The 26500-nt window shown below is 42.6% G+C and overlaps 1 protein-coding gene across 5 annotated transcripts in view; it reads left to right on the top strand.

Annotated features, from left to right (window-relative positions):
- The window catches only part of ARHGEF5 (Rho guanine nucleotide exchange factor 5), a 47939-nt gene that overhangs the window by 4123 nt on the left and 17316 nt on the right, over positions 1–26500 (top strand). For 2 of the 5 annotated variants that reach the window (XM_019710597.2, XM_074315220.1), the window contains exon 2: positions 2505–2664. The gene's annotated coding sequence lies outside the window, so the exon portion shown is untranslated. Of the gene's footprint in view, positions 1–2504; positions 2665–6425; positions 6468–20067; positions 20662–22898; positions 23064–26500 lie in introns of those variants that run through there. The other 3 variants (XM_074315221.1, XM_074315222.1, XM_019710598.2) reach the window with 3 other exon arrangements.

The following is a 26500-nucleotide window of genomic DNA, read 5'->3' as shown; positions in this document are numbered from 1 at the left end:
AACTAAAAACTGGGTTAAAGGAGTAAGGACTATACCAATTTGGACCACCACGTTACATTTCTCTAGACCAAAGAATACATTTTATAGCTCCTATTGTCCAACGAAGGGCAAAGAGATATCCCATCACATAGACATATTATGCTGCACGTCATTCTCTGCGTAATGGTGTGACAGAGAATTAGAACGGGCAAATTAAACATCTGTTGTCTAAAATGGGAAGCGATGAAGGTACAAAGGATTTGCTTACATACTTTCATGAGTGTGTGTTCACACTGGACATGAGTGGGACCAAGGGAGAGTTCCCACTCAACAGATGCCTCCACTTTCCTGGGGGATTTGAGAAAAGGGGGTGGGAAGGACCCTGGTACCACTGTATCTCCTGGTACCACTATAGAGATGGGATAGACTGAGAGACACTTGTCGGCAATGTGTAACAGCACAGTGGCTGAACCTAATATCCCTTCTAAAGGTGGAAAACTGGGTTAAAATCGATGATAAATGGAGAAAAGGAGAAAAAGTAGCCGAGAATAGACAAATGAATAATTGGATTACATAATAAGGGAAATCTAATATTACCTTTATGCCTCAAGAAAGGCTCACAGCTAGAGAATGATATTATTTCTTAACACAATTATACCAGATGCAGAAAATGGTGAGGTCATCTGTTTGCCGGAATGGATCTTGCTTTTGAAACCTGACAAGGTCAAATAGAAGAATGCAATCCTGAGTAGCATTGTACCGGGATACCTTTTGGTCATATGTTATGATGATAAACTGGATCGATTGTTGGTGACTGAATGGAATTCTAGTAATGCAGCCGTAACTTTTGACTCTTATTTTTCAGGTGGCTTCTACTACAAAGGCTTTCATTGGGGAAGAAATTTGCAGAAACCACTCTCCACATGGTCATCAGACCATTTGTTGTACAATTCTAAGCTGACTGATGACTATGTATCTATAAACCTTAATGATCAAATACTTAGAAAGGTCCCTGGTTATAAGGGACAGAATACGGCAGCTGTGTTTCTAGCGTGCCATGGTATGCTGTGCATAGGTACACATTTGTTTTTGTGGGTGGAAAGCTATTAGAACAGTAGGAGACAGTGTGTTTCAGATGGGAATAAAAAGTAGACTTCACATGGTAGGGATGAATTCCCTGAGAAATGGCCCCACCCTGAAAGGAGGAAGTTTCTAGATGGCCTTACTTGCATATCCAGTCTAAATTATATCTAGGTGGGACTACCACTTATCTAACTCTAATATTGGGGTCCCAGTATTTTAGAGGGTAACATATATCATAACTGCACTGCATTAGTACACAATGGAAATAACAAGCATGGTGGATTGCCCCATAAAACAAACCAAAAAAATGGTTTTAGGAGAGATAAGCTATCTATGCATCACTGGCCATGCTGAATTTACTTTTATGATAAGTGATAGTCAGTGGGAAAAGATTTGTTAACTAGAATGAACAGATTAGAGAGAATTCTCTTCCAGGAGGACGGCAAGGGAATCAGCCTGCAAATATGTTGAGACTTCAGTGAAATGGGTCAGGCGAATTCAACCGATAATGCTGGATACAGCTAGGACTCAGTCCTGACCCAACGGACCTCTGGACCGTTTGGATACAATTGGAGCCTGAAGTAACTGTGGGGCAATGGCCCTCCATTCTAGCTGCTAAAAATGCCCAATGCTAACAGATAATGTCAATGTTTTTATTTCAGTGAATCCTGCCTGTGTTGTCTATATGCTGAATTCTTCAATACGTCACTCAAAAATGATGTATATGTGTATATATATGTCATTTTTATTCTTTGACTAGTAAACACTATCAAGACAAGTTATTTCAGTTTAATTTTAACAAGCTATGGACAATTTTGAGTTATAGATATTCATGCTTATGTTCTTACAGGGTTTTCCTAACTTTTAGTACGTGTGATAATCCCAAATATTACACTTAACTACTGATTATGTTGCTTCTACATTTTCATGTGTAGGAAAATATCTACTTACCACCAATATTCCTAAGGTATTGACAGTAGAAATAGAGTCTCTACACAGGTTTTCAGTTTACGACTTGCTCATGAGAGGCAGTTTTCCTGATTTCCACATGCTGGCATAGAATGTAAACATTTGAGAACATATTTATATCAAATATGATCTACCTGTTATTTTCTTTTGTATGTATTTAGATTTTGCATATGTTCGTGTTCCACTCTGACCACTTTTAGAAGCTGCCCAAAGGTTAAAAGTTTCATCAACTTGATGTGTAATAGAAGCCACGTTATTTTGAGGTGATGCTTTTCCTGTTTTAGTTTTATTGGCATCATAAAATTTTACATTTAAATTCTGACTGTCTTAGTTCACACTTTCGATTTTTATACCCTAAAATGAATTTTTATAACTGATGATGTTGAAGATAGAAAAACATGTACTAAAATGACTTGGATTTCATAGGATTTTTGTCATTTACATCAGTTTCCTAATTTCTATCTTTTCTGCAGTTCACCTGGGCATGAAAAGAGAAGTAAAGAAGAAAAAATTCTAATATTTATGGATTACTTACTATGGACCAGCCCTTTTTATATAATCAGGAGCACTTTTCTGCCTCCCTGTATAAATATGTAGTCCTTCTCACCGGGGACATGCACAAACGAAGCACAGGTAAGCATATCTTCAAATGTGATACATATACAAGATTTTCAAGTTTATGCCATGAATCACACTGGGGATCACACTATCACGAATTCATTCGTTTGTAAATTGCACAATTGCTTGATACGAAATTCCTAACCTTCTTATGTCCAGTATAAGAAAGAAACATCAATTAACATGAGAACACCTTGCAAATATCTCCACCCTCCTACCAGAGGTTGGCTTGCAGGAGGGAAGAGAGATTAGACTAGAGAATATATCCAAAGATCAACCTCCATTGGTGGTTTGTGCTCTGGAAAACCCTCCCTCAGGCAGGTTCTAATAAGCCCCCCGGGATACCTTGTCGACTCTTCGCTGTCCCCAATCCACTCCCTGCCTCCATAACCAGAGCTCTGCAGCATCTCCTCACCTTGAGTTGTTACTTGGGGTCAGCTGGTTTATCTGGGACCTTTCATCCCACCTGTGCTGCAACACAAGGGATGCACGTTACAGTGGGGAGATGCTGAACGACAGAGGTTAAGCCAGGAGCTTGTTCATAGTCACACTGGTTCCGCTTCCATACATCCAGGGACTGTCACAAGTGATGTTGTCTCGGAGGGTTACTCTGTGGCTGGCTGTGTTTCCTAATTGTGCGTCCTGCTGGGGGTGACAGCCGAAATAGAAGAGAGAGTTGCTTTGCGTCTCCTTCCGGGTAGAGGTGGGCATGTGCTACATCTCGCAGCCCACCCTCAGTGCGCCCTCAGCAGCTGCCAGCTAGGTGGAGCCCATCAGGGAGCAGAACCTCCTTTTCTGAGGATTCTGCCCCGTTTTCAGTCAGAACCAAGAGGGGCTTTGCAGCTCCCACAGAAGCTCTCAGAAAACAAGTCCCTACCCAGCCTTCAGTTGGTCTCCCGTTCTGAGGTCCTTGAGTCCAAGTGTGGTTGCTAACCAGGTTGCCTTCTTTTCTTTTACTATCAGTTCCTCTTAGATTGTTGTAGTATCCAGTCTTTGCTTGACTCTTTCTTACACTGCTATTCGTTTTAAGCGTAGGTAAGGAAATTCAGTCTTCTCTAAATATGTGCTGATTATTCTTCTGCTATGGGGAGAGTTCAGGAAACAGCAACGCTAACTTAGTTGAGCATATTGTTCACAAGTAACGTATGTGTACAATTTTATTAATTTCGTTTTACATAGCAGAGAAGTAGCTGCCTGAAAATAATAACCTTGTGAACATTGAGGCTAGATAAAAGAGTAAGAATTTTCTGTGTGATGGATTTAGGTTAAATCTATGGAATAATTTTCTGAAGCCAGAGAAAATTACACCGAGATCTATGTTATGGAGTAAACTTACATTTCAGGAAAACTGTTGTTAGTTCAGTCCTTGTGTTTATGTCTCACCAACGAAGCCACAGTATGTAATCTGTGCTGCCCATGCAGATCTCGTCCTTATCTGTAACTTGGAGAACAAAGCCAGGCACACAGAAATTACTCAGTGCTTTTAAATATTAAACTTTCCCAGCCCTAGAGTGAAAAAAGGGGTGTGTGTGTGTGGTTGAGGTGGTAGGGGGAGTACAGAAAAGGGAAGGGGTTGCTACCTAAAGGATAATCCCTTCAGTTTTTAATAGAATCGTCTCAGTTTTGTGCTCTTTTTAATCCCTAATATCTCTTCAACGGGTTGTGCACTTTCCCAGTAAAGACATAACAAAAAACCAGAAGCCAAAACGTGCTTTACTAAGCCTTCAACAACACGTAATCCACAAAGTCCCATCGTTGACGACATTGTTATAACAAGACTTTGCAAAGTTGGCTTTCAGAGGATAATGGTCCATGAGGGGAATGATTTCAAGGGACAGCTGTGAGCCCTGAAGAGGCCATGCTCGTCAGACCCACTCAGGCTATCCAAGAAGCTGTTAAACACTGACAATAATTAATCCTAGTTATTGAGTCTTCACTGTGTAGCAGGAATAGTCTCAATGTATAGCATGTATTATCTCAAATAATCTTCACAACAGCTTCATGAAATGGGTGCTATCACTTTTTTCCTTTTAAAAAACAGGAAATTGGGGCTTGGAGAAGTTAAATATACTCAAAGTCATATGAGTAGTAAATGTGTGTCTGCCCCCGAAATGCATGCCCTTTAATTGCTGCTCTGTAGTGCCTTTAATTCTTTTTTTCTCTTGAAAAATGTGACTCAAAGAGAGCTCATTAATATTTGGTTGTCTCAGATTTAATCAAACTGATACCCAGTCAGTCTACAAATATTTATTGAACACCTACAATGTTCCAGGCACAATGCATGGTCAAATATATGATCTTTTTATGATTGACTAGATCAAAAATATTTCTTCAGTCTAAGAGTATATTTTAAAAACAATTTATGGTTAAATTAATTCTGAAGTACAATGAGATAGCTATTGGCCATTATGGTATCAAGAGAGAATATTTCAATATCCCAGATAAGTGGGTTGACAGATGTTATTGCTATTATGAATTATTAGATAGTATTTTCCAAGATTGTTTATAAGACAGTTCACCTGAATGCAGACTTCCCATGTTTGAGAAAGCACTCAAATATTGGAACTGTTGATAAGTCTCTAGAAAGACTGTGGGATACATATGGGGGAGGTAAGGAAGAGAGATTCTGAGAATGGGGAATTGTGGAAGAGCAATAAGGACAATTGAAAACAGAGAGAGAATATCATCAAAAGGTCCAGAGAAAGGAAGAGGTCAGGACAGAGACAACGATAGAGGGAGGGGGAGACACAGCCATCAAAAGAAACAGAGAATGCAGAGCAAGGAAAGTTACCAGGGATAAAGAGGGACGTTACTTAATGATAAGGGTCCGTTTTTCAGGAAGACATAGCAATTATTAACATCCGTTCACCTACCAACAGAGAAAAAATATACATGAGGCGAAAACTGATAGGACTAAAAGGAGAAATCGATGAATCCACTATGATAGATGGAGACTTCAACATCTCTCTGTTGGAAATGGACAGACCCTGCAGGCAGAAATCAGTGGCTGAGCTCAACATACCATCCATCGACTGGATGCGTGGGCATCTATAGACTACTTCATCCAACAGCAGCAAAATACGCATTCTTCTCAAGCTCACATGGAAATTCGTCAAGATAAACCCCATTCTGGGTCACAAAACACACCTGAACAAATTTAAGATCATAGAAATCATACAATGTCTTCTCTTAGACCACAATGGAATTAGAGTAGAAATCAACACCAGAGAGATAGCTGGGAAATCCCCAAATATTTGGAGATGAAACAAAAACCCTTCTAAACAACATGTGGGTCCGAGAACAAATCTCAAGAGAAATTTAAAATTATTTTGAACTAAAGAGAGAGGAGGTCTGTCCTGAGCACATTAGTTGTACCCAATACTTCTCATTCCTTACTAGTAAACCACCCAATACTTCAGTTGAACTGAGGTTTTAAAAATAGCTTTCAGTTTAGAAATGCTGCGTGACTCATGCTCACAGCATTTGAAGAGAGTTTGTCAGCTCATTGGATCTTAAATTTTACTTTTTGAAACATAAACTCTGTCTAGTACTGACAGGTTTGTTCATGTGTAGAGAAATTATTTCAATCTTAGATATTTACTTTGAAACAATGAGGTTCCTGGATAATTTCTTAGTCATCAAGCAATTTGCCAATTTTTAAATTACTGACTTGTACATACATGTAATGTGTATCATTTGTAGCATAAAACAATGTATGAACATTACATTTGGAACTGGAATAGTATATTTAATTTCTTTTTTCTTTTTGTCTCTCATTTCTGCCAATCCTTTGACAAATTTAATCTGTTTGAGTTCAGGTAAGGTGCTTTTAATACGTGTAGAATAAGACAAAATATTGGGAATCAAGAAAAAATAGAAAGGTCTTTCAAGACCAATGCTTAAACGTTTTGGAGATTTTACAGTTATTCTTATCAAACTTCAGTCTGTTCTTTTTTGCCTTGGAAAGAATGGCCTTAATTGGGTATGGTTATGGTAGGCAAGAATTAAGCAAGCCAGAAACTCCATATCCAGTCTAAGGATGGTCCAAAAATTCAATGTTTAGGTATTCTCTCATTCATTCATTCATTCATTCATTCATCCATCCATTCAGTAAACATTTGATAAGTGCCAGAATTACCAAAATGGGTACACAAAGGGTGCATTAGAATCCAGTTCTGTAAAGGAAATCAGACTTTCAACCCATATGGCAAAAATGGTTCTTAAGGAACCTTGATATGTTCCTTAGGCCTTCCTCTCTTGTTTGTCCCTTTAGGTTTCAGAGAGAGATTCATACTTTGTAGTAAGGTTTCTTTTTCCTTTCTGCCACTATGGAAGTTACAAATGAAAATGAAGGAGGACTGAATCACAAGCAAATATTTTCATATGCTTTGTAGGTTTTCCAAATTAAAAGGTTGTCTGGGAACAGTACATTTTTATACAATCCTAAAAAAAATAACTGGCCATGTGTCAGGAGTTTGTAGTATAGTAGTTGGATTCATTTGATTCTTGGTGACATAATGATTTATTGATACTGCTTATTAAAAACACAGCCATTTATTGCTTCTAGAGAGGGATCTAGTGGGGCTGTCCTTTAGGATCCAATTAGCTGCTCAGCAAAGCTTTCCTGGGGTTGTATTTCAATGAGGTTGTCTCTGCCCAGGGCCTGGCCCTCTCTTTGTGGGTCCAGCTTGGTGTTCAATTCCTACAAATTATGCATTTCTCAGCTGTATCATGCTGTCCAAACTAAAAAAAGAACCACAGATAAACCTGAATGGAATTTTTATTATAAAAAAAAATTGGCAAGAACTTCGCTGATCAACACATTCCCTCTTTGTCAAAATATCTGCACAAAAAGGCAAATGAGTGCCTCGTGGTTGATGGGTGAGCATGGGATTGGAGCAGAGGGGGCTCACGTGGAGATCCTACCAGTTATGATCACTGATCACTCAAGCCCTCTGAGCTGTAGCTGTAGACCTGCCAGGAGGACAGCCCACCATTAGGCCAGGCACCCCAGACAGTGCTGCAGACCTGCTGGCCCTCAGGATCACCTCGTTCTTTATTCCTCAGCCTTTCACTAGACAAGTACCCCACACAACTGTTACATCTGGGATCCCTACATCCGTCAGATCCTCCTCCCCTGCGTCTGGAAACGTGCATCAAAGCACCTGGAGAGACTTTTGGATGCGCTCAGATTGTTGTTTGTTCAGGTTGTCTTGTTTCCTGCGGCCGTTCTTATCATCCCTTCTGAGTGGGTTTTGCAAGTTTTACTTCTCAAAAAGCAATGCTACTTCTGTTATTTCCAAGTTCCTCAGGGAGTATCTCATTGATATTAATGACAGATGGATTCAGGGGCTTATCAACAGCAGCATCTTTCCACACATTAATCCCGGAGAACCTTCTTCAGAGGCTGGCACACACAAGTTCAGTAGTTCACCCTAGGGTTAGTTTAGCCTAGCAAAGACACTAGCAAAATGTGTGCACTAGCAAAGATGCTGGATTTCTACATGACGCATCGAGGAAGCGTTGTTCTGGACTTCCGGGCAAGCCAGCTATTCTTTGGCACATCAGCAATTCACAGAAGTATCAAATACCTGCCAATTTATTGCTATAGCAATCTGTAAAATCACAAATTCATTAAATTATCTCCTTGCCAAAAAGTTTTGAAATTGGCTACCAGTAAAGCATTTAGCAATTCTTCTGTTGTTGAAGTAAGGCAAAGTTAATTTTTAATGAATGGTCATCTCATGTGTTTGAGTTTCACACGTGGTACATGACACAAATGGTAAGCTATTATACAATTAGTAGTGGGTCTTCCAACACACTGCCATTCAGGGTTGGCTTTTCCTTCTTAAATTGGTACCTGGATTTGGTCTTTCTGAGGAGCGGATATGGGAGTAGTTACATATAGCGCACGGAGGACCACATGTTGAAATGTTTTCACCCACGTTCACACACACCGAGTCTTCAAATGAGTCCAGAATGACTCATACTCATTTACACCCCTGCACACGAAGTCTAGACTCACAATACGGGAGCACTAGGCAGCCCCCCAAGATTCAATTCCTACAAATTTTATGGGTTGTTAGTCGAAACAATTTTTTGGTGAATCAGTAACCAAGAAGCAATCAGTAGATTAATTGCCACGTGGCCAATTGTTAGTTTGTATTCATCACTCATTGTAAACGAAAGACAGTCATCAGAGCCCATAGGTAGCACATCCATTGATTCCTTCTTAGCAACCACATCGTCTTAGAAGTTGGTTTTTGTCTTTTTTGCCCCTCCTGTTATCATGTAAGCTTCTCTAGAATGCAAAGCTTGATTTCAGTGGCTGACAGCAATACAGTGGATGTTTCTATTGAGAAATTGGAATCCCATCTCTTTCCTATGACTACTCTAATTCTCGCATTTTGTGCTTCCATTACTCATTACTGCTACCTCCAGAAATTCTCTTAGGAATTTTGACATGTGCAGCTCCCTATGGCACAGTTATTTCATTTATTGTTTTGCTATGACATTCTTTCTACCCATCACAAGTGTCAATGGCTCTAGGTAATCTTTCATTACAGAAGGGAATGGTGTCAGCCTTAGGATGAGGACCATGTGGACCAGGCCAGGAGGGAGCCCAGGAAGTCACCACCAGAGTGACGCAGACCCTCCAGCTCACGATGAGAGAATAGTGGATGGGTATCTGATACCAAGTCTACCCTTTGTCAGGAAGAGCATCGAGGCTGATAAGTCACCAAAACCTTCACCTCTGTGGCTTCCAATGTCCCCTCTAGCAGCATAGGAGGCCACTCAGCCTTGGACACGGCAGCCTTCACAGAAGGCCGAGCTTTAACCCAGTCTCAGTGACCCCTCTGTGATTTAGTTGGCAAAGGTCCCCCGGAAACCTCCCTCCCTTTGAACATGTCCCCAGCCCATCCAGTAAGAAAACATGGGGGACCCGTGGGAAGGCAACAGCATTCAGGTTTTATTTTTGACATTCGACATTTTATAATCTTAAACCTGGGATTTATAGTATATTTCTCTTATGTATCATCTCTTCACAAGGGGAAGAAAGAGAATTGGTTTATCTCTTCATCCCCAATACATTAACATTCCTAACAAATAGTGCTCACCAAACACTTGGTAAAGAAATAAGTGATCCTTTAACTGTCTGTCAGCCTCATTTCCGAATTTTCAGACTTGAGCTCTCTTCTGATTTCTCACCTCCTTTAAATCCCTCTAGTTGTGGGTTAGAGTATAGTAGAACTTTAATTGAAGCTGATAATTATGGAGCATTACTGTGTGCTAGACCCTCCATAAAATGCTGTAATACAATCTTCACATTAAATCTGTGGAAAGGTCTATTCCCAACCTTATATAACAATGAGGAACAGGAAGTTCAGAAAAGTTTAGAGAAGGTCATTTACCCACGGTCACAAAATCATCCACTGATAGAAACATAATTCAAGACCAGGCAGTCTGGCTTTAAACGAACTCTGAGCCACTCTGCTATAGATCTACTGATATTCCTAACCTCGAATGGCTGCATCAGGACAGTTCCTACCGTGTTTCCCCAAAAATAAGACCTAGCCAGACCATCAGCTCTGATGTGTCTTCTGGAGCAAAAATTAATGTAAGACCTGGTCTTATATTCTATTATATAAGACCCGGTATTATATATATTGTATTATATTATATTATATTATATCATATTATATTATATTAATTATATTATTTTATATTAGATGCAGTCTTATATTAAAATAAGACCGGGTCTTATATTAATTTTTGCTTCAAAAGATGCATTAGAGTTGATGGTCTGGCTAGATCTTATTTTTGGGGAAACATAGTAGTATCACTCAATAAACTTCGAGTGAATGTACAAATTAATAGTCATTGTGTCCAAATTTCTACCCATAATTTATAGGCCTGGGGATGTGTTAACCTTCATTCTTTTAAGTTAGATTATCTTACTGTCCATTAGATTTACCCAATTCTTGCTTTTAGTATATTCTTATGTGGTGGATAATAATAATCAAGAATATGTAGAAAGGAAAGAAATAGGGTGGGAATATAACAATTACTATAAAAATGCTGGGAATATTTATTCATTTCTATCACAGAGCAGTGGCCATTGGCTTCTCAAAAGAGTGTGCCCAACTGCTGAGCCTGTGATTCTGGAAGGCCAGGATGGTGCTGGTGTCAGGTGGGAAGACGCATTAGGGTGTTGTCCTTGATAATCTGGCAAGAGGGTGGAGAGCATGATGGACAGTAAACATTGGAAATGACAGGGATGGGAATCTGTGTGTGGTCGCTGGTTCACTTGCCGCCTGAAATTGGCACCTGAAGCATCTTTGGCATGTGGACAGGAATTGCCAACCACCAACCTGTAAGATTGTTTACTGTTTGCTGTGAGTGTCGAGTATCATTGTTAAATACGTGTTGCTGAGACAGAAACAGGAGAGTTGGAATGCCATCCCACTGGGTGAAAACATGACTATGTTTTCCCAACCAGCAGGGAAGAGTCTTACACCTTCCCTTGACCAGTATTTCTTGACCAATACTGAATAGCACTGGTTCATTTTTTGATCTTTTTTAAACCTGTGCTTCCCTCTTTCTTTGCTTTTAATTTTTAAAATCATGTTGGGCCCCAAAAAAGAGATGAATCCTTGAGCACAGGATGATTTGGTCAATAGAGTGCTGGCTCAGAGTCCAGATGTCTGAGTTCTCATCCTAGTTCCCCCACTAATTCACTGTGTGACCTTAGAAAAGTTGCTTAACTTCTCTGGCCTTCAGTTGCCTCATTTATGAAATGACAAGTTGACAGTCTTTAAGGTTCTTTCTTATTTTCCAATTTTCTGTCTCTCTGTTGGTTTCCTGACATTTCATTGTGATTTGGATTTTCACTTTTTCAAAGGACTATAGAATAAGATTAATGCAGAGAAAATGAAGTGGACTCTTAAAGATAATTGAATATCTTGGTCCTTATGCACAGTGGGAACTCAAGAGTAACTGATGAATCAATAAATGAATTGAATATTTTAGTGCTGTAGGAACTAGGGATTGGAGAAGGCTGGCTGAAAGCTAGGGTGAAGTGCTCACTCTAAGAAAAAGGAGTTTGGTTAGCACTCTTGGATCTTCTTAAGAGTAACTTTCACTGGGAAAGAAAAAGTTCTAGCACCTGGAATAAAATTTAAATGTCTAATTCTGTTGCCCAGAATTAGACATTATTATTACACTGTAATAATTTTAATATCTAGTGTTATTGTGGTGCGATACCTGCATTATTATCTTGTCTACATTTCATGAAAATTCTATGCATATAGTATTTTTGTTACTTTCATTTTTCAAAGAAAATAAAAAGGAAACAGAGGCACAGAGAAGGTAAGAACCTCCCTATGGTTACAAGCTAGTGTGTGAGGCAACCTGGGCTCTAATCCAGGTCGACCTGATTCCAAAAACCACACCCATAGCCATTAAGCACATTATAGTCTTTTTCTGCCTATAGTTAAGTAAGACTCAGGAAAATCAACCCACATATTTGGAAAATCCATTTTAAGAAAAAGATAAAAGTGTAGCCAACAGAGATAGATAGATAGATAGATAGATAGATAGATAGATAGATAGATAGATGGATAGATAGTATATGTTGCATGTATGAACTAATGCACTAATGAATAAAATAGTAACATATAAATCAGCTTTTTTAATTGGCAAAAATTATCTAGAACTAAGTACAGACAAATGAATCATACACAGTGAAATAAGTGAAAACCACTAAAGAATATAATGCTATTTTATCTAAATTATCTATTCAACAGAATACTGTACAGCTGAAAAATAAACAAGGAAGCTCTTTATGTGCTGATATTATAGAACAGGGGGTGTCCAAACTGCGGCCCACGGGCCAACTGTGGCCCTCAATCCATTTTGTGATTACTCTGAAAATAAGAAAGCTGTCACTGAGTGAGAGCTGCTAACTAAGCCATCGAAGGTTCAGAATATATGAGGAACCTTTTGTTACTCACAAATTGTATATTGCAAGAAGGATTTAGAACCAAGAATACATTTCAAGATTGATTTTTTAAAAAGACAGCTAATAATTTCAGAACAAAAAGGCTTGTGATCAAAACCATTTATTTCCACAAGATGGTGCTATAACTTCTGCCAAGCAGGAAATTCACATTTCCTTCAGGAACTAGAAATCCAAAATATACTTCTGATGGGGACCAGATCTGCATGTGCTTTGGTGAATCTGTCAGAGAAGCACATGGGACAGAAAACGTTTTGGTGGAGGTCGATTTGGGCCAAAAGGGGGAAGGTCGTTTCAGGTAATGTTGCCTTCCACCACCTCCACACATACCTGAGCTGATGTCTCAAGTTCTCATGCTCACCTTCCAGCCCAGTCGTTTTCCAAAATGCTGCTCTTAACCACTGTCAGGTGTATGTGTGTCAGGAATGGAACCTGGGTATTTGGAGTGGCATAGAGTATCAATTATCATGGGAAATGTATCTCCCACACCTACCCACACTTTCTATCAGGGACAGCTGAAGACTCAGCTCTTTGGCCCACATTAATCATACTTTCCTTGAATTTCCCTGGCATTATTATTCTCACCTCTCTGTGGGCTTATTAGAGGTTGCTTTGCAGTATTATTTGACCATTTCCATTGAAATTTTCCAAGTTCTTTTGCAACAGTCTATGTCCTCATTGCCGTTGTATTATTTCTCACAACAATGAGCATCCTAACTTGAGTTTATGCGTATTAATAATATGAATGCCAACAGTCTGAAATAAGTGCTCAATAAACTTAGTTGGTGGCCTGAGTAACCGGGAGGACGCTAACCCCAATTGGCCACTGCCTAGGAGCTAGGAATGCGATCTCTAAGTCACACCCGGTCTAGAGCTGTTTGATCATCTCTGACAGGATAGGACTGAACTGTCCTTCTAACTCTGTTTCTCTTCTTAATGTTTGCTTCTCTGACTTTAATGTCTTCATTAGCCTTGTCTTGAGGGAGCCATGGAGGCACGAATATTTGTATGCTAAGGGAAACAGAAGGATGTTTCTATTGAAGGGAATGGCGTCTCCCTCTCCATTCATCCTTATTCTTTCTCCATTTTTGTGTCTTTTTTCTTTGGCAGTCAAAACTGTGACACGCGTGGCTGGTCACTCCCTCTCTCTCTTGTCACCATAACCTCTCTACTCCCACAGGGAAGTAAGGCTCGTCAGTGGAACCCTAGGGGCACAGGGACAACAGGATACTCTGGGCCACTATTAGGAGTATGACTCCTGGGCAGCAACAGGAGTCTTGGCTGGATAATATGGATACAAGTGGGAGAGGGATGCTTGGACCTCAGGACAACCACTGGGGACTTTGATAGCTGCAACAGGACACTTCCAGAAATAGACATCAAGCATTTGAGAGCAGGGATAAAGCCAATGACTTTCTATTGGCAAAAGTGAAAGACAGTGTTTGACCAGTAAGGGCATTTCTACATTCAAAACAATCAGCGTGTTGTTATCAGTTTTCACCTTTTATTATGTCCATCAGAAGGAGAGCCAATGCACAAAGACCCAACTCATTCTTCCAATAAAATGAGACTTTAGTCTAAAAAATACCCAAAGAAAAGGTATAATGCCTGTTTTTCAGCCTCTCTCTAAGAGAAAAGAATAAAATATATATGTAGAAAAATAGTAGAAGAAATATTTGGCTTTATGCACCCATTCAGAGGAATTCTTGGGACCCCAATTCCCTCTTCCTATCAGTATAAGATATAATATAAACTTTATGTATATATCAGTATGTATCTCTGTGTGTGTATTTCTCATCTTATACCAAAAAGAATATAATATGGCTCATAAACATATATACACTCACAAAAGATAAAATTAAAGGTAGATCAAAGAAGAAAATAGGACAAAAGGAAAATAAAAAGAGAGGGAATAAGAGTTCACAAAGAAAAATGACTAAGTCTTTTAAATTCACTCTGATTGGAGAAAATGAAAAACACGAGTGATAGCCCAGCAACATTTATATAAGTTAAAAATGCATGCCCACAAACAGTATACAGTTTTTTATTATTAAAAAATAAAGTAAATAAGCCAAACACAGGGGGCACCTTGAACAAACCAAAGGAACCAAAGATGACAGTGTGTGCCATGAAGTGAAGATTGTAATTCAACTTTCTGCACCTGCCTTCCCCAAATAAAAATTAAACAGGTACATTATAATAAATGAAGGAAGTGCCATTACGGACATTAGCTCTAACTAGTGTGGAAGTTTGGAAGAGAGAACAGGGAAAGGCTGCCCCAAGAGAGTGACCTGAATGTTGTATCTTGAAGGATGTGTGAAAATTTGTGGAAAGTAAGGAAAGGGGAAGTGTAAGAGGAGGGCCAAGTCAAAGCAGAGGTTTCTAAGTCCAACCCAAACGTCAGAAGGGAAAGAATAGCGGTCATGGGCCAGCTCTTAAGCGACTTCTTTTTTGAGATGCAAATCTGGCCGTCACTTCCCTGCTGTCAATCCTTCAATGGCTTCCCTGCCCCTCAAGATAAAGACCCCAGTCCTTCATTTGGTCGCCTGGGCCCACAGGATCCCTGGTCTCTACTCACGTCACTGGTTTCATTTTGTGCCAGGGTGCCACTGTCCTGTCCTGGAGATCTGAAACACTCTAGCTTTCTTTCAGTGTCTGGAATGAGCCAATGGCCTTCCTGCCTCAGTGTTTTCAAATGTTTTTCTTCCTCCTGGAACCCTCTTCCCCATCCTCTCTGCCTCGCTCATTTCTATTCATCCTCCTGAGTTCAGCTGGCGTAGTACTTCCAAACTACTGATTTCTCTAACTGTCCACATGAGGTCATTCATTCTCTTAGGTGATACACTTACCTTTTAGCACCCATTAAAATCATAAGAACATAATTATCAAGTCATCATTTGTTTAATGTCTATGTGCGGGCATAATACACATTTATTGAGATGAAGGACCATGTGTACCATCCTCAGCTCCTCATTCCATGCCCTGCACATAATGGAAACACAATAAATATATGTCGACTGATTAAGTGAACTAAATAATTGAGTAAGAGTGCCTTGGGAGGGTGGGGAGGAGGCGATTCAGCTTTCAGACAGGTTACCTGAAACTGTAAAATCTAAATACAAGTTGGGGTCCAGCTAAGGAATCATTGGCCCCATTCTCTCTATCAGGGGTCCACATAGTGGGATCTTGGTAGGCTCATTGGGGGAATGGGATGAAAATATTAGAACTTTTCATTGTATTTATTTTTATAACTCCTATTTTAAATGTTTTTGCATAGTATAAAGAAGTACATGTCTATAGTTTATAAATAAACAAAACACACATATATTGGGGGTGCCTGCTGAAAATTCTTCAGTTGATAGGAGGTAGGATAAAAGATGTTTAGAAACCAGTGCTGTAGCTCCGAGAGTCTCCACTCTTATTAGGCACCCAGCTCGTACGGAGCTATTTCCCAATAGTTCTGCGTGATCCCACACCTACAGCTTTGAAACTCTTGGTTTGGGCCGAGGGCACATTCATAAAACTCATTGGATGGTTATGATGGAAGTTTCTGGTAAAGAACCACTGCTTTTAGATCAGGGTTCCCAAATCTGGCTTCTCATGTTAATTACGTGGATGCTTAAAAACAAACAACAGCAAATGAAAAAAAAAATATTACCTTGAGATTTTACCAATTTGACAGGTGTCGGACTGCAATAGAGCCAGAACTCCCCTAAATGGATTTCATCAGTTTCAGTCTCTTTGAGAACAGGGATCATCTCCAAACACTCAAGACAAACAAACAAACAAAAAAGCAAGACAATCATGGATAGCGTCCTGCAAAGCAGGATGGGACCCTGCGGTCTCTTTCCAACTGCCCGCACTCTACCACAGCTGTAACCACTGTGTGGAAAGACGTGGTCACCCTCAGACATTATTTACCAGACAATCTGGAAATGCACAACTGAATAAAATGCAGGGGCATATATAGATTTTCCTATGACCTATGTACCCAACTTAAAAACATACCTACAGGAAAAATTTCCAGAACTCTGAGCCTCCTAAGACCCGGAAAGAGTATGGTCAGGCAGCCAGATCACCAAGGGGCTGATAGGTCATGCATGCTGCTGAGTTTGGACTTCATACTTCCAGAGATGAGGCTCCTCTAAATGTTTTCCTTCCATTTTATTGAGGTATAATTAACAAATAAAAATTGCATATAAGGTGTACAACTTGATGTTTTGACACACACACACACACACACACACACATACGATGGTGAAATGATCACCACAGTCAAGCCAATTAACATGTCTGTCACCTTAAAACATAGTTCCCATTAATTTTCCTTTCCTTCTCTGCCCTGTCTTCACCACGCCTCATGTTAAGCCCACACGTTTTGCTCCTCCCTCAGCAGAAGGTGTTCAGGCTTCTGTTTTTGCATGTCCCATTTCGTCTGCTGGTATGCCGTTCTCTGTCCTCCTCTCCACCAGTGAACAGAGTACTTCAGACAAATCAGCTCAAATAATCACCTTCTCCTTCAAGCCTTCTCTTACTCCCCAAGCAGTGCTCTGTCCTTTATGTCACCATTGCACTCTGTGTACATCTCAACACAATACATCACACTCTGCTATCATTATTTGCTACTTGTGTCTCTCCTCGATTAGATTGAGAGCTCCTTGGGGGCAGAGACTTGGTTTTTGTGTATCTGGTTTCAAAAAAATGCATATTGAGTAAATGAATGAAAGAAAAAAAGTGGATGAAGCAATTAGTATTTGTACCTTGAACATTTAGGCTAGTGCCAACATGCAAAGGTTGACAAAAGAAGTTAAGGGGAAACCAAGGATGAGAACAGAAAAAATACATCCCTTGGAATGGCACTGGATAGCTAAGAACCCTAGGGCCAAGTGAGGCTGGACTTAAAGGAGAAAGATGGAGAGACCATGGTCGGTCAGGTTAAGGAAAGAACTGAGTTCAAAATCAGTTCAAAAAGTTCAAAGGTGAGTCATGGGATCAGACAAAAGTCAGAGTCAGAAAGACCAGAGCAGTTTTTAAAGAACTGGCACCGGAGAGACAGAGCTAACCAAGTGGGGGACCATGTGGCCAGTAATACGGGATGGTGTCACCAAGAGGATGTCTGGTCAGGGCAGTGACAGCCCCAGGGATAACTCTATGAGGTCCTGCTTTAAAAGAGATCACTGTAATCCCTTTATCAAAATATGGGGGTAGGATGACAGGCCTGATTAAGAAGCCCAGGCACCAAGAGCAAGCATCAAGAAATGGAAAATAAAGAAAAAAGAGAGAACCATAGTTTGCAACGTGAAGGGTAGAGGACGAGCCCAGAGCTAGATTGGTTCCCACATGCACACACCCTGCAGGCAAGGGTGCTCCACGGGATGCTCTACGTGATAAGTTTTAATGTTCCGACATCTCACTACTACTTGAAAAGTCAGCCGAGCCTTGTGTGCTTAACTCTCTGGACAACAGCCCAGAGGTCATTGAATCAAGGGTGGTGATGCAACAAAACAAAAATGCTGATAGGTCAGAGCTGGTAGAACAAGAGGAGGTCAAGTCTAGGAGACCTGAGAGAGAAAACAAAGGGATAGAGAGCTACAATCAAGGAGAATCAAGTGCAGCTGGCGTGGGGCAAGGAGAAGAGCCAGGCTGGTGTGGGAGGCCGGCCCAGTACCTCTGACCACACTGCCCTCTCCTGGTAGGCAGTATGGAGCATGGCAGACATCAGCCACTGGTGCCCAGGGGTCAGGGGTTCACTAACTTTGCTCACCCTTACCCTGGACTGAGTTTGCTCTCCCAGCCTAGAAGTAGAGACACTTCTAGCTTAAACTTCTTTTTATGACTTTATGAAAAAAATGTTTCAAGTATAGTTTGTATAAGATATTTTATTAGTTTCAGGTGTACAATATAGTGATTCGACATTTTTATACCTTACAATGTGATCACCCCAGTAAATCTAGTAATCATGTCACCGGGCAAACATATCACAATATTATTGCCTATATTTCCCTTCCCTTTTCACCCATCCCCCCATCCCCTTCTCTCTGTCAACTATCCCTTCGGCCTCTGTTTCTATGAGTCTTTTTTGTTTTGTTTGTTCATTTGTTTTCTTTTCTTTTTTTCATATTCCACACATAAGTGAAACCATATGGTATTTGTCTTTCTCTGTCTGACTTATTTCACCGAGCATAATACCCTCTAGGTCCTTCCATGTTGTTGCAAATGGTAAGATTTCATTCTTTTTAATTGCTCATAATACTCCATTGTATGTGTGTGCCACCATCTTCTTTATCCATTCACCTATCGATGGACACCTAGGTTGCTTCCATATCCTGGCCATTGTAAATAATGCTACAGTGAACTTTCTGACTTACTGCACTCCCCACTCTCATCCCCTTTCTGAACGTATGACACGTGGTAGGCCTGCTGTCTCCTACCTGAACTCCTCGTCCTGGCTTTCCCTGGGTGTTTCCCACACCTACATGGCCGCTTAGAATAGGCTGAAGGCTGCTGAACGGTGGAGGACTGAACCCCTCCGAGCAGCATGGCGGAAGTAGCACAGAAATTGAACACAGAAATATTTCAGGACTTGATTGGAGAAGACACCATTCTGCTTTAATTACGTTGTACCCTAAAGCCCCCTTCAAAACGGGGGTAGGCATGGCCAGCCGGCATCTGCAGCAGCCAATGGACGCAGTAATCTGCAAACAGTCTAACCCTCTAGCCATTTGGGCTTACAGATCAGGGCATTCCTGGGAAGATTCTACTTGACTTACAGGAGCAGGGAACCCCAAGGAGTCATGAGTGGGGCTGGGGTGGTCTGACTAAAACGGACCTACCTACCTACCTAGAATCTCAGTGCCTAGGTGAGGGCTTCTTACTGCGTGTGCGCACGCGGCTGTACCACAGAACCTTCTGGCATTGTGTGAAGTCTGTGGCGAGGAATAAAGACAGACCCTCAGCTTTGCACTCGAGACCAACAGAACACAGGCTTTCCCTGAAAAAAATCTGGAAAAAAATACAGGCATGAAAAAAACACAAGGGCCTGAGACTTAGGCTTAGATATTTCAACACAAGCACACACACACACACAGAGGTCCTGGGAAGAATACAGAAGGAAAACACACCCCGAGATATATAAAGATCCTAAAATGAACTCAGAGAACACACAGAGGAAAGACATGGCGTGCCGTGTTCCAGATGTCATTTCTAGGCTGTGTGAGATGGCCTTGTAGGGGGAGGCAAGGAGAGAGAGGGAGGGAGTGAGGGAGAGAGAGGGAGGGAGAGGGAGGGAGAGACAGAACCGCAGGACACCCGCCAGCCAGCCAGCAGGCTACACCCTTCCTCCTAAGGGAGAGACAAGGAGACATTAAGGAAGAGCAGTGAGCAGTGAGGCCTGAAGAGAAAGATGCACGTCCAAACACAGAGACTCAAACATTCAGAGACTCAGATAAGCCCGAGATAAGCACCGACGGGAGGCAGGAGATCACAGGGTCCGAGTCAGGCTCAGGTGAAGACCTGAAGAAATGCAGGGGAGAAGAAACACCCAGGCAGATTTCAGAGACACACCAGGACACGGGAGAGGCCCCTCTCTCTCCCCTCTTTGTCTCATTCCTTCTGGTCACTCCTGCCGGCCCTGTCCCCTGCCCCCTGCCCCCTGCCGCCGCCGGCCCTGGGCTCCCGCCCGGGTCACCCTCCCAGCCGGGCGCCACTTCCCTGCTCTGACGCGGGAGCTTCTTTCACACCAATGGGGCCGCGGCGCAGACAGGCCCTGCCCCTCCCCCAGGAAGGTGTGTCCCTGGTTTCCTCACCTGAAACTTCCTTGGAGAACCAGATCCCTCCCTCCCGGCCGGGCGGGGAAGGGCAGGAGCGGGTGGGGCGGCTAAGGCAGCCCAGGCCTGCGCAGGGGACGGGGACGGGGCCGGAGACGCGACGGGGCCGGCCGGCGCCTGGGACTCGGAGGGAGCTCTTGGGCCGGGACAGCATGTGACACTGCCCAGGTGGGTACCCTTCTCCCTCGCAGCTCCTGGCTCCGGCAGGCGGCTGCAGAGACCCGGTGGAGGTAAGGGAGGGACAGGAAAGACCAGGAAACTAGGCCTTCACTCTGGGACCAGCCCCTGCTGGGTCCCGGGGCGCAGGCTCCGGAAATGGGGGGCTGGGCGTAGGCAGAGTTCGGGGCGTGTGACGGAGTATCCCAGTCGGGAAGAGGAGGGAAGCTGGAGGAAATGCTCTTGCCTGAAAAAGTTGCTTCCGGCCTGGTCCCCGCCTTGGAAATGGGCACCCTGCCCCCAGATGTTCCCCAGGCCAATAATAGGGCTCTTCAAAGTCAAGGTCCTGGGGAAGGCTAAGCCCTATAATAAGGAATAACTGAGACTCCCTTTGTGGACCTGTTCCCCACTTAGAGATGTTTTACTGTCTGCTCTTTCTTAACTAGGCCCCGGCTTCCTTTCCCTGAGTTTCCTGTGGATTTACACACTGTGTATGTCTAAGGCCATACCTCTCCCAGGCTAGCAAGGCTCTGAGCAAAAATGACTCCTGCCCCTCCCTCCTCCTTCCCCTTATCTGGGGAGTACTGCAGAAGCTTCAGGTCGATCACAATATTGCCTAGTGAACGTGGGGAGGCGGGGAAGGGAGCTATTTAGAGGTGGGGGTTGGGTGGGGGTGGGGCTGTAGTTCCGAGCATCATCTATAAGCAAGACTGTCCTAGGTGAGCTAATCCTGATGCTGCTTGGCTTTCAGGTTTCAGGCCCGTCTCCCCTTCCTGGATCTCTGATTCCTGAGACAGATTTGCCCTCCTGTCTACCTAGAAGTGAACTCTGGCCAGGACTCTTGTCAGAGTGAGGAGGGAGGGTGTGTCAAACAGATGAAGGAGAGCGGGTGGCTTTCATTTCTAGTTTCTTCCCTCTTTTGCTCCCCCCCATGGCATTCTAAGGCCCTGCGTCCCTGGCCTACTCCAGAAATCCCAGCTCCTAGCGACACCGCTCCTGAGGTGGCCTCTTTCTCAGACTTCCTGTTTTATCTGTACCTGGAGTGTGGAGAAAGGCCTTGCCTATGTCTTAGCAAAATGGGGGTCAGGATGGATGTCTGTCATCACCCCAGTGGGGAAGAGAGAGGGGCCAGGAGGGATGTAAAGGAATCCCTCTTATCAAAAGAACACAGTGATTGTAAATACAGTCGGATTCTTCACGATAGGGGTCCCTAGAGTGTATGGCTGCCCACAGTGTGGTCTGTCTGAGGCTTGCTATGGGATAGACAAGATGATATCATTTGCGGTGTCTGGAGTGGCCAGTCACTACGAGGTGTGGAAAGAATGGGTCACTCACAGAGTCATGGATTGAACAAGAGCAGTGTTACCCAAGTGTCAGTGGTGTAGCCCCAAACAGGTGGCTGACAGCATCTGTGAGCTGTGGATCCGGAAAGTCACTTGCCGTATCTGGAGTGAATGGGGCTGGCCATTCAGAGTGTGTGCAAGGTGGGCGAGAACAGAGTCACCCTCAGGTCTATGCTAAGAACGCACACAGGTCACTCCCACTCACATGATCTGTGTGGGTGGCAGCCGGGCCACAGTGGGCTTGTGGAGTATCTGTCAGCATTGCCACTAGGGACATTCTGTGTAAGCCCATCTGGGCTACAGGGCAGCGAATGAGGTGGTATTTTCAGACGTTAGGGAATAGATATGAGATGTGTGTTACATTTTCTCTGGGATGGAGGGTAGGACTTTCCTAAAGTGGACAGAACACAGGTCTTCACAGCGAGTGGTCCAGATCGCTACTCTTATTTTTAAATCTTTGTAGCGTTGGGGCAATAATGTCAAACAGTGAATAAAGGCATACATCTATGTGGTATTCTTATTTTCTAAATCAAAATGAGAACCTGTCTTTTGACTTTGGGGGTATTTTCTTAAGATAAGCAGCAGTATAGACGACATAGTATAAATGCAGAAGTGTTGTCATCTCAAGGAGCATTTCAGTGATTTGTGGTGTAAATCAGAATTTTAAAAACTGACGCTGCTCGGAAATCCAGGAAGCATGGTTCTCAACGTTCAACATGGGTTCGAAGAAGAAGCAGTGTGATGGAGGTGGGGGTTGCCTGGGGAGGGGGGATATGTTTGAAATACGATTTTATGTCTGGAGACTCGAAATGGACAAGAGCTAAGGTTTGGGGGCTCCAAGGGAGAAACTGAGCTCTGTCACACACTGCGTCAATGGGGTGACTTGGAGCTTTGTGTTGAACACAGTCGCGTGAGGAACTGGATCAGCAGATGCACAATGTCTCTGGCCCGTCTGATGCGCGTCTCTCTGCATGTGCTCAGCTAGTGATTATTCACTCCCAGTGGAGCAGGAGCTAAGAGGCAACGCTGCGTACTGAGCAATGCCCGAAAGTCTCTCTCCTGTGTCTTTATGTGAGTAAAACCACGTTTTACAGATTTCCTTTTTAGCTTTGTCACGTGCTAGGTGTGTGGTGCCTGACTGTGATCAGATCACTGGGACCATCAAGTGAAGGGACATGGTGACTGAGCCGGTGACCACTGACATTGCCAAATGGGTAAAGACTGTTAGAAGTAGTGTCAGTGGGGTTGCAGGAGACAGCCATGATTGGGTCACTAGAAGGGAACTGAAGATGTCTGTCTGTGGAGCATGTGTGTGTGTGTGTGTGTGTGTGTGTGTATTGCCTAAATATAGCAGAAACATGCTTATATATTTAGAGACTGCTTGTTTTGATGACAGGACGGTGTATATATAGGGCCAGGAGAACACACATGTGGGTGAGGGGAGACTACAGATTTAGTTACCCAGTCTCCTCAGACAAGTAGGAGCCAAGTTTCAGGAAATGTTTACAGTGAGCAAGTATATTATTTAACGTGTGGTCGAGAGAACAGGGTCACATCATAGTATCATCTGTAATGATGATAGTGTTTTGTCCTTAGGGCTAGATACAGGGAACAGGTCGCACAGTGTGTCAATTAACTGGAAAAGGACATAAAAGTCCTTCTATACAAGTATGCATATGTTAGACACGGCTCTTTACTCCATAGAGATGGTATCTGGGTCTATGAGGTGGCCAGGAACTTGTCACATACTCCATCTGCAGGGTGGCTAGCCATCTGCCTGTTTGGTTATGCTGGGCGCTATTGCATAGAAACTGCAAGGGTGGCTCCTGTGTGTGTGTGTGTGTGTGTGTGTGTGTGTGTGTGTGTAGATGTGTGCTCAAGCATGTGTGCCTCTGCAGTATCTCAGGCCTGTAGGCATTTTGGGGGGTGGGCTGCCACTTCAAGCCTCGACCAGACAGGAAGGGTCCAGGTCCAGGTTATAGCTGTTGATTCCATGGCCCCCTGGAGTCTTCTCTAGGCTTGTGACCTGCCAGCTTTCTTACCCATGGACTTCTGGTTGCTTACAGGTGACTTAAGTCAGGAGACCTTGATTGGAGTTCACCTGTACCATTTACTTAAGAAATACGAGCAAGTGTCCAGGTTATCTAACTTTCAGTTTCCTCAGCTGTGTCCTAAGCAAAGTTGTCTGTGTGTCTCTAAAGGACCTTCCAGCTGTGAGACCTAGATGTCTTTCTTACACGTTCTCTCTCATCAGCAATAATTACACTCCTTAACATTTCTATGACCCTTAATTTAACAATGTACTTTTTAAATCTTCATTAGAATTCCTTGCAAAGAAAATATTTTATCCCCTTTATAAAGATAAGAAAATGGATGTTCAAATAAATGATTTCTACAGTTGTCTTAAATTAGCCAGATACAAAAAAGGCAGAACTAGAAACTGAACAACACTTCTAGCTTGGCATTCTTCCTTCATTCATTCGTGCGATAAATCTTTGTTGAGGGCCAACTAAACTTCAGGCAGCGGGGACTGAGCAGTTAATATGGCAGTGTTTGTGCTCTCATGAAGCTCATGGTCTAGCCCAGGAAAGAGACATTAAGTATATAATTCCAAGTGCAATGAATATGAGCAACATAAAGGGTTGTGTGGGAACCACAGGAGAAGAGCGTTCCAGGCAGAAGAGCAGCGCACGTGAGGCCTGCAGGAGAGAAAGGGGGGCTTGAGCTAAAGGACGGAAAGCCAGTGGGTGCTGACAGGTGACGGGGCTGCTGGGGAGGCAGGTGGAGGGAATGCAACTCCTGCTGAATATTTGGGTTTCGCCCCAATGGCAACCAGAGGCTACTGAAGAATTTAAACCAGAAGTAGAGTTTGAAGGATCACGCAGGGACTGGGTAGAGAATGCCTTGGAAAAAGGACAAGAAGAGCTGCATGAAGGCCTGTGGCCAGGCTGTGCCCAGGTGCAGTGGCCTGGGGGAGAGAGGACAGCAGGCTGTACCTGGGTCTAGCAGCGGAGATGGGGGAAGGAGAGAGACTGAGGAGGTGCGGTCAGTAGGACTAGATTAGATACGGGGAGTGTGGGCGAGGAGGGAAACAGTCTTATTCTGTAATGGAAAAGTATTTACTGAGCACCCAGTATGGGCCAGGGACTGAGCTACATGTAGACACTTGAGCAAGACAGATGTGATTCTTTTTTTTTTTTTCCTAATTATTTTTATTAGTTTCAGGTACACAAGACAAAGTAATACTTAGACATTTATTATTTATATCCCTCACACTGTGTGAACCCCCCTCCCCCCATCCACTATCCCTCTGACATCGCACACAGCCATTACATTTCCACTGTCTCTATTCCTAATGCTGTACGCTGCTTCTTATAAGTATATACATACATATATATACATATATATATATAAAATTATAGTTGACATTCATTATTGTTCGGCTTCAGGTGTACAGTGCAGTGATCAGGCATCTACATCATCCCTGAGGTGGTCTCCCAAATGGGACACGTGTCCATCGGATACCCTACAAAATCTTTACATTATTGATTATGTTCCCCAAATTAATTTTCAAAACCCCGTGGCCGTCTTGTGGTTACTCACTGTTTTCTAATCCCCTCACCTTCCCCTTATCCCACCCCCACCCATCTAGCAACCCTCAGTTTTTCCTCTATGTCTCCAAAACTGTTTCTGATTAGTTCATTCACTTATTCTTTTCTTTAGATTCCACATATAAGTGAGATCATGTGGTATTTGTCTTTCTCTGTCTGACTTATTTCACTTAACATAATGTTCTCTAGGTCCATCCATGTTGTTGCAAATGGTAAGATTTCGTTCTTCTTTATGGCTGAGTAATACTCCATTGTATAAATGTACCACAGTTTCTTAATCCAGTCGTCTACCAATGGGCATTTCGGTTGTTTCCATATCTTGGCTATTGTGTATAGTGCTGCAATAAACATAGGAGTGCATAACGATTTTTGAATTAGAGTTTTGGATTTCTCCAGATAGATACCTAGGAGTGGGATTGCTGGATCATAAGGTAGTTCCATTTTCAGATTTTTGAGATACCTCCATACTGTTTTCCATAGTGGCTGCACCAATCTGCAATCCCACCAACAGTGCAGCAGCGTTCCCTTTTCTCCACATCCTCGCCAGCACTTGTTGTTTGTTGATTTATTGATGATGCCATTTTGACTGGGGTGAGGTGGTATCTCACTGTGGTTTTTATTTGCATTTCTCTGATGGTTAGAGAGGTTGAGCATTTCTTTATATGTCTGTTTGCCAGACAGATGTAATCCTTGATCTCGTGAAGCTTACCACCTATTTCAGATAGATGATAAATCAAAATACGGAATTATATAGCTATCATCATGTAAATGCTGCAGAGGGGACGGAAAGTGAACTATCGTTGATAAGCGTGAGAAAGAGGAGTACAGTAACCTCGTTAGAGGATTGGGGAAAGCGTGAGGGGTTAAACTCAGAAAACGTAGTCTCACAAATAACAA

This window comes from Rhinolophus sinicus, linkage group LG11 (assembly GCF_036562045.2).
Source record: "Rhinolophus sinicus isolate RSC01 linkage group LG11, ASM3656204v1, whole genome shotgun sequence".
Taxonomy (NCBI): domain Eukaryota; kingdom Metazoa; phylum Chordata; class Mammalia; order Chiroptera; family Rhinolophidae; genus Rhinolophus; species Rhinolophus sinicus.
The sequence above is the reverse complement of the archived record's forward strand: the minus strand, read 5'-3'. Positions and strand labels throughout refer to the sequence as shown.